At 42.9% G+C, this 13,246-nt stretch overlaps 1 protein-coding gene across 8 annotated transcripts in view; it reads right to left on the reverse strand.

Moving 5' to 3' along the window:
* ARHGAP22 (Rho GTPase activating protein 22) overlaps positions 1-10,733 on the reverse strand; it is a 218,412-nt gene extending 207,679 nt beyond the window's left edge. For 5 of the 8 annotated variants that reach the window (XM_084996516.1, XM_021073078.2, XM_021073079.2 and 2 more), the window contains exon 1: positions 10,609-10,733. The gene's annotated coding sequence lies outside the window, so the exon portion shown is untranslated. Of the gene's footprint in view, positions 1-10,072; positions 10,397-10,608 lie in introns of those variants that run through there. The other 3 variants (XM_084996517.1, XM_084996515.1, XM_021073073.2) reach the window with 3 other exon arrangements.
* Positions 10,734-13,246: the final 2,513 nt, after the last annotated feature.

Consider the following 13,246-nt stretch of genomic DNA (forward strand, 5'->3'; position numbering starts at 1 on the left):
ATTCATTGTTGATAACTGATCTGAAATTCAGATGTAACTGCATGTCCTGTATATTATCTGGCAACTTTATACTTCTTGAGTATCCATTTTAGCTTTAATCAAAACAGGATACTCAGGTAAGAATCTTTCAGTTGATAGATACAAAAAAAAAAGACAATTAAAATCAGCTTATCTTTTAGATAAGTGGGGATATTTTGGTTTCTTTAGTGGGTAAGTCCCCATGATATGGACTTCAGGTATGGCTAGATTCAGCAACTTGACAGTGTCAACCAAGTCAGGTTCCCCCCCCAGTCCCAGTTCTCTTATTTGCTTCCTGAGCTGACTGCTTAATCTTCATGAAGATTGCCTTATTATTAAAAAAATACTGGTGGCAGAAATCAAGGTAGCAGAATAGAAGGAAAGAGATCACCTCCTCCATCAAATACATCAAAAATGCATCTACATGTGGAACAATCTCACCAAATACCTACTGAACATTGGCAGAAGATCTTATGCACTTAAATATGTAAGAAATACCACCACATAACTGGGTACAACAAAATTAAAAAAAGGAATTGGGACTCCCTGGAAGGTAGGGGAGCGGAAAGATTCCCTTACCCTGGAAACTCCCTGCACTGGCTGGGAGATCAGCCATGACATATAGGGAGTTTCAGAGGCCCAGAGAAGAGTATAGCAGTCAGCTTGCAAGCAGGCAGAAAAGAGAGGCCAGCACAGATGGTCCTGGCCTCCATGCTGCACTTTCTAGTCTGAGATATGCACCTGCTGGTGTATATGGCGGCTGGGTGCTGAAATTTGGGCTTGAGTGGACAGATTGAAGACTGGGAGAGGACTCAGTTTGGCTGTGACATCCTGAAGAATCTAGAGTGTGGTCCTGGCTGCAACTGGGGGTATGCATGGCACAGAGCCAGAGTCCCCCATAGGAGACCCACTGTCAACCTGCATGAAGAGGGAGGCATGGCCTCACCATAGTAGTCTCATTCTCAGCACACTCACAGTGGGTGCAGCTCTATTGCCAGGAACTCTGGGGATGCATAAGTGCTTGTGGGTTCCCCACATGCAGAGATGGGGCTAAAAATCTGAGCCAATTCCCTGTGTCCATGAGATTTAGGTGGATTTATGTGAGCGCAGCACCTGTGGGACACCTAAATAGATTACTGACACTCCCATGGCTGGGGCAGCTTCAGTAGCAGCAGCAACGGGTTTTGTGGGTGTGCACACATGGAGGTAGGGCTGGGGTCTAGGCCAATTCCCAGCACTCCCTTGAAGGGTCCAGGTGCACAACTCTGACAGGTGCTGGCAGATCTGCACCAAGGGCTTTGTGAACAGTGCCCAAAGGACATCCACGCTGACTGCATTCCCATGGCTGAAGCAGCACAAAGGGCAGTGTACTTTGTGAGCACACACAACAGATGACAGGTGACATCACAGAACATATGTCCTTGTCAACAGCTCCCACAAAGTGGGAGTGCTGCAGTCCCACCTACCTCACATTGTAGCTTAGAACTGCATCTGGGGGCTTCTACTGCAACAACTGGGGAGCAGACCTTGCTCTGACAGTCATAGAGTACAGAGGAGGACCCATCCAACATCCAGTTCAGGCTCTGGTCACCATAACAGTAATCACATCCCCTGTCACAGGGATAACAGCCAGCACACACTGAGGAAAGATGTGGGAGGCATCTGCACCAAAAACAGCCCTTGCACCAAAAATATCAGAATAATGTAGGCTAATAGGAATGTTCCCATGTAAAAACAGCTCTTCAAGACCACAGTAGATAACTGTTTCTCCTAAATTCAGAGTCAGAGAAATATAAATAAAATGAAGAAGCAGAAGAACCATTCCTAATTAAAAGAACAAGAGAATTATCCTGAAAGAACAATGAAAACAGATCTCTCTAGTTTACTAGACCCTGAGTTCAAAATGGAAGGAGCAAAATGGAGGTAATAAAAATACTGAAGGGACCAAGAAAGGTTATTGATAGAAACAGAGATCACTGTTATGAGGAACTAGAAACTATAAAGATGAGCCAATCAAAATTAAAAAACTCTATTGCCAAGAAGAAAACTGAGTTAAAGGTAATAATATAGCAAAATTAATAATGCAAAATGAATTAGTGATCTGAAAGATAGCATAATGGAAATCATCCAATCAGAACAGACAGAAAGACAAAAAAACAAAAGCAATACACAAACTCAATGGGATAATATAATGTATGCCAATCTATGCAGAATAGGGATCCCAGGAGGAGAACAAAGAGAAGAGGGAATCAAAAACATACTTGAAGAAATTATAGCTGGAAACACCCCAAACTTAAAGAAGGAAACATATTCAGGTACAAAAAGCACAGGAGGCCCAAAAGAAGATAAACCCAGACAGACCTATTCCAAGATATAGTATAATTAAAATGGCAAAAGTTAAAGTGAGTATTCTAAAATAAGCAAGAGAAAAACAAAGAGTTAATTACAAGGGAACCCCCATAAGGCTATCAGCTGATTTCCCTACAGAAATGATGCAGGTCAGAAGGGAGTGGCAAGATATATTCAAAGTCCTGGAAGGAAAAAAATCTGCAATCTAGGGTACTCTACCCAGCAAAATGATGATTTAGAATAGAAGGAGAGATAAAGAACTTCTCAGACAAGCAAAAAGAAAATAATACAGCAACACTATACTCCAATAAAGTTTAAGAAAAGAAAAGAAGAGAGTTCCCATTGTGGCACAGTGGAAACGAATCTGACTAGGATACATGAGGACACAGGTTCCATCCCTAGCCTTGCTCAGTGGGTTAAGGATCCGGTGTTGCTGTGAGCTGTGGTGTAGGTCGCAGATGTGGCTCAGATCTGGCATTGCTGTAGTTATGGTGTAGGCCAGTGGCTACAGCTCTGATTTAACCCCTAGCTTGGGAACCTCCATATGCTGTGGGTCTGGCCCTAAAAAGAAAAGAAAAAAAAAAAAGAAAGAAAGAAAACAAGAAAAAGGAACAGGAGTTCCCACTGTGTTGTGGCAGAAATGAATCTGACTAGTATTCATGAGGATGTGGGTTCAATTCCTGGCCTTGCTCAGTGCGTCAGGGATCTAGCAGTCCTGTGAGCTGTGGCATAAGTCATGGATGTAGCTCAGATCCCATGTTGCTGTAGCTGTGGCTGGCAGCTGTAGCTCTGATTTGACCCCTGAAAAGCAAAAAAAAAAAAAAAGAAGAAGAAGAAGAGGAAAAGGAACAAATAAGAAATACAAAATGGGAGTTCCCGTCGTGGCGCAGTGGTTAACGAATCCGACTAGGAACCATGAGGTTGCGGGTTCGGTCCCTGCCCTTGCTCAGTGGGTTAAAGATCCGGCGTTGCCGTGAGCTGTGGTGTAGGTTGCAGACGCGGCTCGGATCCCGCGTTGCTGTGGCTCTGGCGTAGGCTGGTGGCTACAGCTCCGATTCAACCCCTAGCCTGGGAACCTCCATATGCCGTGGAAGCGGCCCAAGAAATAGCAACAATAACAACAACAACAACAACAAAAAAAAGACAAAAGACAAAAAAAAAAAGAAATACAAAATGGAGTTCCTGTCGTGGCTCAGTGGTTAACAAAAGTGACTAGTAACCATTAGGTTGAGGGTTTGATCCCTGGCCTCACTCAGTGGGTTAAGGATCCTCACTGCTGTGAGCTGTGGTGTAGATCTCAGATGTGGCTCAGATTCCATGTTGCTGTGGTTGTGGTGTAGGCCAGTGGCTACAGCTCCAATTAGACCCCTAGCCTGGGACCCTCCATATGCCACAGATGCAGCCCTAAAAATAAATAAATAAATAAATAAATAAAGACAAAATCAACTAGAAAACATGATTTAAAATTGCAATAAATACATACCTATTAATATTTGCCTTAAATGTCAATGGGCTAAATGATCTGACCAAAAGACAAAGAGCAGCAGATTGGATAATAAAAGAATCCACAATATGCTTCCCGCTAGAGATCCACTTTAGGGCAAAGGACACAAATAGATCGAAAGTAAGGAGACAGAAAAAGATATTTCATAGAAATAATAATGAAAAGAAAGTGGGAGTAGCAATGCCCATATGAGACAAACAGAATTTAATACAAAGCCATAAAGAAAGATAAAAAGGACACTAATGATAAAAGGATCAATACAAGATGATGATACTACATTTGTTAGCATATATGCACCCAATATAAGAGCACCTAAACACAAAACAAATATTAACAGAAATAAAGGGAGAAATAAATGGGAATACAATAATAGCAGGATACTTTAACAGCTTATTGATATCAATTGACAAATCTTCCAGACAGAAAATCAATAAGGCAACAGAGATCCTAACAGAACAGTTAGACCTAATTGATATTTTTAGGACATTACACCCAAACTGCTCCTCCCAGAATACACATTCTTTTCAAGTCCACATGGAACATGCCATAGATAGCCTACATACTAGGACACACAACAAGCCTCAACAAATTAAAGAGAACAGAAAATACTTCAAGCATTTTTTCTGACCACGACAGCATGAAATGGGAAATCAACTACAGAAAGAGAAATGAGAGAATATGATTAAATGGAGCCTAAACAACATGCTACTAAAAAACCAATGGGTCATAGCAACAACAACAACAACAACAACAAAAAGACAAAAAAAACAAAACAAAACAAAAAACCAATGGGTCAATGATGAAATCAAAGAGGAAATTTTAAAAATACCTCCAGACAAATGGCAATGAAAACACAACCGTACAAAATCTATGGCATGCAGCAAAAGTGGACCTAAGAGGGAAGTTCACGTGATACAGGCCTTCCTCAAAAAATAAGAAAAATCTCAAATAAAAATATAACCTACCAACTAAAAGAATTAGAAAAAAATAGAAGAAAATATAAAGTCAGCATAAGGAAGGAAATAATAGAGATCAGAGATTTTTTTTTCTATTTAAAAATAGGAAAAAAAATCAGTAAACCTGAGAGCTGTTTTAGTTTTTGTTTTTTTTTAATTCTTGGGCCATACCCTAAGCATATGGAAGTTCCTAGGCTAGGGGTCAAATCAGAGCTATAGCTGCTAGCCTAGGCCACAGCCACAGCAACGTGGGATCCAAACCATGTCTGCAACCTACACTGCAGCTCATGGCAATGCTGGATTCCCCAACTCACTGAGCAAGGCCAGGGATTAAACCCACATCCTCATGGATACTAGTCAGATTTGTTTCCACTGTGCCATAACAAGAATGTCCAAGAGCTGGTTTTTTTTGATAGGACAAACAAAATTGACGAACTGCTGGTCAGGCTCACCAAGAAGAGAAGTGAGAGGACCCAAATAAACAAAATAAGAAGCTAAAGAGGAGAAACAAAAACTGATACCACAGAAATTAAAAAAAAAAAAAAAAAGAGAGAGAGAGAGAGAGAGAGAATACTATGAATAATTATAGGACAAATCAGAAGAAATGGACAACTTTCTAGAAACTTACAGCCACCAAAACTTAATTAAGAAGAAATAGATGATTTAAGCAGACCAATTACCAGAAGTAAAATAGAATCTGTAATTAAACCCCCCCCCCCAAAAAAAACCTCCCTGCAAAGAAAGACCCAGAACACAATCATTTCACTGGGGAACTCTACAAACTCACAAAGAACTTTTACTTATCCTTCTCAAACTCTTCCAAAAACTGAAGAGGAGAGAACACTCCCAATGTCATTCTATGAAGCCACCATCTCCCCAATACCAAAACTAGACAAAGACACTACCAAAAAAGAAAACTACAGGCCAATAACTTTGATTAACATAGATACAAAAATCCTCAACAAATGTTAGCAAACCAAATCTAACAACATATGAAAAGGAACATATATCATGAACAAGTTGGATTCATCTCTATGTCATAAGGCTGGTCCAACATACACACATCAATCAATGTGTTACATCACACCAACAAAAGAAAAGACAAAACTATATGATCATCTCAATAGATGCAGAAAAAGCATTTAATAAAATTCAACATCCATTTATGATAAAAACTCTTACCAAAGTGGTGTAGAGGGAACATATCTCAATATAATAAAAGCTATTTATGACAAACCCACAGCCAAAATAACAGTGAAAAGCTGAAAGCCTTCCTGCTAAAATCTAGAACAAATCAAGGATGCCCACTCTCACCACTTCTATTCAACCTAGTATTGGAAGTCCTAGCCCCAGCAATCAGAAAAGAAAAAGAAATAAAGATATCCAAATTGGAAGTAAAGAGGTAAAATTGTCATTACATGCAGATGACATGATACTATTTATAGAAAACCCCGAAGACTCCACACAAAACTACTAGAACTGATAAATTTAGCAAGGTAGCAGGATACAAGATTAACATACAGAAATCTGTTGCATTTCTTTATAGTAACAATGAAATAACAGAAAAAGAAAGTAAAAAAAAAATCCCTTTTAAAATCACATAAAAAACATTTAGGAATAAACTTGACCAAGGAGGTGAAAGAACTATAAAACATTAATCAAGGGAATTAAAGAACATTCAAAGGAATATATATTTCATTCTCTTGGATTAGAAGAATTAATATTGTTAAAATGGCCATACCACCCAAAGCAATCTACAGATTTAATGTGATCCCTAACAAATTACCCCTGACATTTTTTTTTCACAGAACTAGAACAAATAATTCTAAAATTAATATGGAACCACAAGAGACCCAGAATTGCCAAAACAATCTTGAGGAAAAAGAACAAAGCTGGAGACATAATCCTCCCAGACTTCAGACAATACTACAAAGCTACAGTAATCAAAACAGTGTGGTACTGGCACAAAAACTGACAAATGGATCAATGGAACAGAATAGAGAGTCCAGAAATAAACCCATACATCTATGGCCAATTAATCCTTGACAAAGGAGAGAAGATAGTCTCTTCAAAAAGTGGTGCTGGAAAAACTGAACAGCTACATGTAAAAGAATAAAATTAGAACATTCTCTAACACTATATACACAAATTAACTCATAATGGATTAAAGACCTACATGTAGACCAGATACTATACAACTCCTGGAGGAAAACATAGGCAGAACGCGCTGACATAAATTGCAGCAATATTTTTTTGGAATTTATCGCCTAGAGTAATAGAAGTAAAAGTAAAAATAAACAAATAGGACCTAAGTAAATGTAAAAGCTTTTGTACAGCAAAGGAAACCATAAACAAAACGAAAAGACAACCTATGGACTGAGAAAAAATATTTGCAAATGATGCAACTCACAAAAGATTAATTTCCAAAATATACAAACAGCTCATACAGCTTAATATCAAAAAACAACTCAATCAAAAAAAATGATCAGAAGACTTAAATAGACATGTCTCCAAAGAAGACATATAGATGGTCAATAGGCACATGAAAAGATGTTCAACATCACTAATTATTAGGGAAATGCAAATAGAAACTGCCCTGAGATATCACCTCACACTGTTCCAAATGGCTGTCATCAGAGTCTACAAATGGTAAATGCTCAAGAGGGTGGGGAGAAAAGGGAACCCTCCTATACTGCTGGTGGAAATGTAAGCTGGTGCAGCCACTATGGAGAACAGTATGGAGGCTCCTTTGAAAACCAGAACTACTATATGATGCAGCAATCCCCCTCCTGGGCATACATCTGGAGAAAACTCTAATTCGAAAAGTTATATGCACCCCAATGTTCATTGCAGCACTATTTATAATAAGCCAAAACATTTAGGAAGCAACCTAAAAGTCCATCAACAAATGAAAGGATAAAGAAGATGCAGTACACACGTGCACACGCACACACTAGAATATCCCTCAGTCATAAAGAGGATGAAATCATGCCATTTGCAGCAACATGAATGGACCTAGAGATTATCATACCAAGTTAAGTCAGAGAAAGACAAATATCATAGAGATCACATATATGTGGAATCTAAAATATGACACCAATGAATTTATTTATGAAATAGAAACAGATTCACAAACATAAAAAACAAACTTATAGTTACCAAAGAGGAAAGGGTGGGGGAAGAGATAAATTAGGAGCTTGGATTAACAGATATAAACTGCTATATACAAAACAGATAAACAACAAGGTCTTACTGTATAGAACAATATACTCAATATTTTGTAATAACCTATAATGGAAGATGATAAGAAAAAGAATATATATATATGTATAACTGAAGCACTTTGTTGTACACTTGAAACTAACACAACATTGTAAATCAACTATACTTCAATTTTAAAAAAGGCACCAAAGTAACTCTGTGGGGAAAGGATACAAATGAAGTGGGAACAAATAAACACAAGGAAAGGAATAAGTAACATACATGAAAACTAACATGAAATGAGCATAGACCTATAAACATGACCTAAAATTACTAAACCTCTAAAACAGTGCTACCCAATGGAAGTATAATTTGAACTACAAATCTGAGCCACAGATAAAATTTTAAAATTTTAGTAGCCACATTTTAAAAAGTAATGGGTGAAAATAATTTTGATATTTCAACTAAAACACTCAAAACATTATATATAACTTCAGCATGTAACCAATAAGGTTATTGATGAGAAAAAAGGAATGTTGGACACCAGCTTTAGGAGCTAATACTTTCTCCTTCAGGTCTAGCAGGAAGAAAAAAAACCTATCTTCTTGTTTCTCTCTCAGAAGTGCTGGGCAGCTTTTCCTATTTCTCCAAATATCTCTTCCCTTAAGGCCTTGATTGGGCAAACAATCCACCCCTGAAACCACCCTGATGGTTGGGGAATGAGATGTGTTGACTGCCTAAAGCAATCTGGCTTCCTCAAGGCACGTGGGCTGGTACAAGACAGAGGTGTTAAAACAGATGCAAGGGCACAGTGATCAATCAACCCAAGGCAGGTTGCTCTAAGGTTAAGGTAAACAAAGACTGCTGCCCAGGGTGTGTCTGTGTGCACGTAACAATGTCAGTTCTTCCCCTCGGACATGTGCATTGACTTTACTTCTTTCCGAACCTGGGCAGGTCTAGGACCCAATCTCAGCTCTGCTATCACAGAACAGAGGTCTCCCTGGGAGACAGTGAGCGGGGCTGCTGTCCTGCCTGTGCCCTGTGCAGGTCCTTGCCCCTCACGGCCCACCTGCATCATGCAGGGATGGTGGTGGTATATATATGTCTGTGGGGGTGGGGGAGGGGCATGATTGTACCAGGAGGGCTCTGGTTGGTGGAGTGAGTTTTGCTGACCTCAGCCTGCAGCTGGGATGACAAGGCCCTGGGGGATGGGCATCTGCTTTGGGGAAAACATGGCTGGAAGGGCAGGTATGGTGGGCTCTGCTCTCCAGCTGGGGAGAGTGACCTAGGGGCAGAGGAGTATGAGAACTGTGCTCCCATCACCCACCCCAGCCCTTGCCTGCCCCTCACCCACCTTCCTCATCAGTGGTGTTCAACAGCAGGCCACAACCTGGCTAAGTTCAGCACAGAAGGGGCACAGCTCCTGGACCTGCCATGGAGAGCCAGCTGGGGGATGACTCAGCCAGGAGCAGTTCTAGTTGGCACCGGCCCCAGCAAACGGGCTCACCGTGGGAGTAGGTGCGGGAACACCAGGTCCTTCTAGAGCCCTGTACCTGGGCATCACCTCACCCACAGGCATTATCAATATCAACAGCTAGAAAGCACTTAATAGGCACCCACAGGTATTGTTAATATCAACAGCAAGTACTTAACAGGCACCCACTGTGGACCACACACATTAACCTGATTCAAATTAACCCAGAGGTGACTATTTCAGTGGAACTGTGCGAGTCATCCTAAGCCACACGGTGTAACACGGTGCAGGTGGGGGGGGGGATTCGAACCCAGATTGCTCTGGCATTCTCTGCAGCCCCATTCTTCAAACTTGGACAGATGGTCCCGGTTGTCCTGGACTGGCCTAGCCACGTGTTCACCTTAAGGCTCCTCATACATCTCCCACAGGGCCCCCTGGCTTCCAGGGTGTGTGGGCACTGGGTAAAGAGCACCCCATCACCTAGTGGACACCTGGGCCCTGGCAGACAGGGGGGGCGCCCAGACTTCCAGAAAAGCCTCCTGCGTGTTGCCCGGCCTAGGGTCTGCTCACCTGGTACGGAGGAGCCGGACACCTCCATTTCCGCTGCACAGAACCTGCCTGGGGATCCCTCTTCAGGGCACTGGCTGGAGGGAGCACCTTGGGCTCCCTGCCCCCTCTTCTCACCCCCTGGGCCCTGCCGGTCCTGGCCCTGCCCCCAGCCCCCATGTGACCAGCGGGCAGGACTAGGAGGAAGCTGCCCAGGCGGAACATTATCAATCAGGTCCAGGCTCCCTGGCTCCTCGGTGCCTCCGGGGATGGTGCGTTGATGGCCGTTCTTGGCCTGCTAAGAGGCTGCCGCAGACTCTGCTCAAGAAATGTTTCCCCAGTGAGGCTGACCTCTGCCAGAAAGGGCTGGGGCTGGGCGGCTCGCGGCGGCAGGCCTGGAGTTTGACTTGGTGCAGAGCGCCCCCTGGTGGGCACAAGCCGGCACTGTCTCCCACGCCCCTGGACAATTGCCTCCTTCACAGCCCCAGCTCTGTACGCATTCCTCCCTGCCTCAGGACCCCCCAAGCCCCAAATCGCCCCACCCTGATCTGCAGCCTCACCTTCTCCGGGCCATGGGCTGCTCGCAGGTGTACGGGATTCCTGGGGCTTCCTACACAGTCTTCCTCTGAGAAGCTGGACTCCGTGCTGCGCTGCTCAGTTCTGTCTTGAGTACCGGGAGGAAGTTGGGGCTGGAGAAGTCATTAGCAGGGGAGGAGCCCTCAGGTTGCGGAGGGAGGAGCTGAACCACTTCCCAAAGTTCCAGCATCACCAAAATCTCCCCCATTCTGTGGATAGGGAAAGACATCAGAAAGGTTCAGTGCGTTTTCCAAGGTGACGGATTACAAGCGACATCCCTGCGATTTGAAATAAAGGCCAGTTGATTCGAAAGCCAAGGCCAAGGAGGGAAGCAGGCAGATGGCCCTCCATGATCTGCCTCTCAGTGGAGCTCTGGTGGACAGAGAGCCCTCTCTCCAAGGGTGGGCCGGTCTCCTCTTCACCTGGACTCAGAATGGCCCCACTCTTGTTCCTCCCTGATGAATGCAGGGGAGGCCGGCTATGGCCTGGTAGCCTTGGAAAGCCTGATTCGGCATCTGGGCAGAGCCAGGGCTGGGGTAGAAGCTCGGTCAGGCCAGCCTCAGGAAGATGGTGATGGCAGAGGCAGGTGATCACCCACCCTAAGTATGCGGTAACCTCCCACTGGCCCCTGGAGGCTCCTGGGAGTGAGGCAGGGTGGACCTGGGTGGAGAGGAGTTGCTGGTACAGGTCCTGCTGCAAGGACAGAACTCAGGGCTTTCTGAAGAGCCAGGTGTAGCGTCCTGCTCTTGGACCCTCCTACTGGGAATTGAGTTGGCAATCAGCAAACTAGGCCTTCTCTGTGCTTGAATGGAGGAGGGCTAACTCTCTGTTCAGACCTGCTGGGGGAGGTGGTGGAGCTGGTGTGGAAAGAATAAGGGCATTAGAGTCAAGCAAAGTTGAATTTGAGTCCTGTCATGGACACTTCTTAGCTGAGCCCATGGGTAAGTTGCACTGTGTCCCTGCACTCCATTCCCCATCTGTAAAATGAGAATAATGCTGCTGACTCCAGGGTCTGTTGTGAGGTAAGTCATGCAAAGAACTCAGCTAAGTGCTCAGCTCTGGTCCTCACACCCCGATGCAGCCAGTGGCACTTAACAGGGATCTAGAAAGGGCTCGTTTCCTCCATCAGCAGCAGCAGCTTTAATTAGGGCAGTATTTGGTTCTCAAACTGGGATTCCTGCACAGTCTAATAAATTGTGCAATTTAATTTAATGTGATAAATTTAAAAATAAGACCATTTTAGAAGGTTTTATACTCAAACACTCTCAGGTGATTTTAGTGCCAGAGTCGCCGTCCGTATTTAAAACCCAATTGGCAGCAGGTGGCAGAGAATCTGGCAGAGAATTTCTTTCATGTGTGGCACTTAGGGCTCTGGTAGAGTGGGTCTCCAGGGGAGCCAGCAGCCCACATGGGGCTTCCTCTTGGGAGAGTTTTGGTGGTGGGGTGACTGGGTGGTGACCCACAACCCTCACCAGGAATTGGGCACCATCAGTGAGCTCACTGGCTTCCATAAAATCAGGGTTCTGTGTAGCGGTTCTGAGGGCTTTAGAAGCCCCCAGAAATCAGGGTGGTCACACAACAACCCTCTAGAGACCTCTGTTCAATGAGCCATTGAACCCTAGCCGTCACAAGCTCAGTCAGAACCATATTGTAAATTGCATTTAATGAAGAATTCTTAGGGGGACTTTTTGTTTTTACGTAGCAAAGTTGTTTTGTTTTTCCAGTTGTTATAAGTTATAAGCATAGGAAGGCTACATACTGTTTTATGGGTGTAAATATTGAAATTGATACTGGAGCTCAGGGATTGTTTCTCCCTTTTTTTCCTGTAATAAACTTGACTCATATTTAATAATAGAGGCAACATTGTTTTTTGAGAAAATGTCAACTGTTAAAGGTTCCTAAAAAGCAATACAGCAGTCTTCATTGTTATTTCCCTAGAGACATCACACTTTTTAACAAATGTATACTAGATGAGTATCCAAAAACAAAAACATTAATCTTACTTGGAGAGAAATCTGCACTTCACACAAGTTTTCTTGCTTTATATAAATCATATTTTCTCTAGCTTAGATTTCCTTTTTAATTTTTCCTTTTTGCATTTTTTGCACTTTTTAATATGCAAAGGCTTTTCATCACTGAGACCACAAAATGACTAATCAGATAGCATTATGATTTAAATCGCCATTTTTATTACTGGTTGTTTTAAGATTGTTTTAAAGCTTGCCCCAGCCTAGGGTTTCGAAAATTTTAACTCCACCAAGTTAGCCTCCCAAACACACCAGGCACGAATTCTTTGATTGAATCACTCAGTTAAGAAAGGTAAAGTCTTTTCAGCTGTGAATTGCTAATCATCCAATCCATACCAACTGCCATCAAGGTGTCAACTCTGTTAGACGCAGAAGCAGCAAAGTAATCACGTTCAAAGGACTAAGGTGGTTATGCTGAAATGCAGATTACCCGGTCCCATCCCCAGTCTGAATATATCCCTGGGAATGGGGCTCCAGTTTGCATCCTGAACACACTCCCCAGAAATCCTGAACCATGGTCCTGCAACCTACCAAGCCGCCTCACCTTGGAAAGCAAAAGTCATTGTTTTTCACAAAATCTTGGGAAAGGCTCGGG

Source organism: Sus scrofa, chromosome 14 (assembly GCF_054392235.1).
Source record: "Sus scrofa isolate SSC_HxYL_T2T_F1_AM1 chromosome 14, Sscrofa_HxYL_maternal_Yorkshire_Landrace_v2.0, whole genome shotgun sequence".
Taxonomy (NCBI): Eukaryota; Metazoa; Chordata; class Mammalia; order Artiodactyla; family Suidae; genus Sus; species Sus scrofa.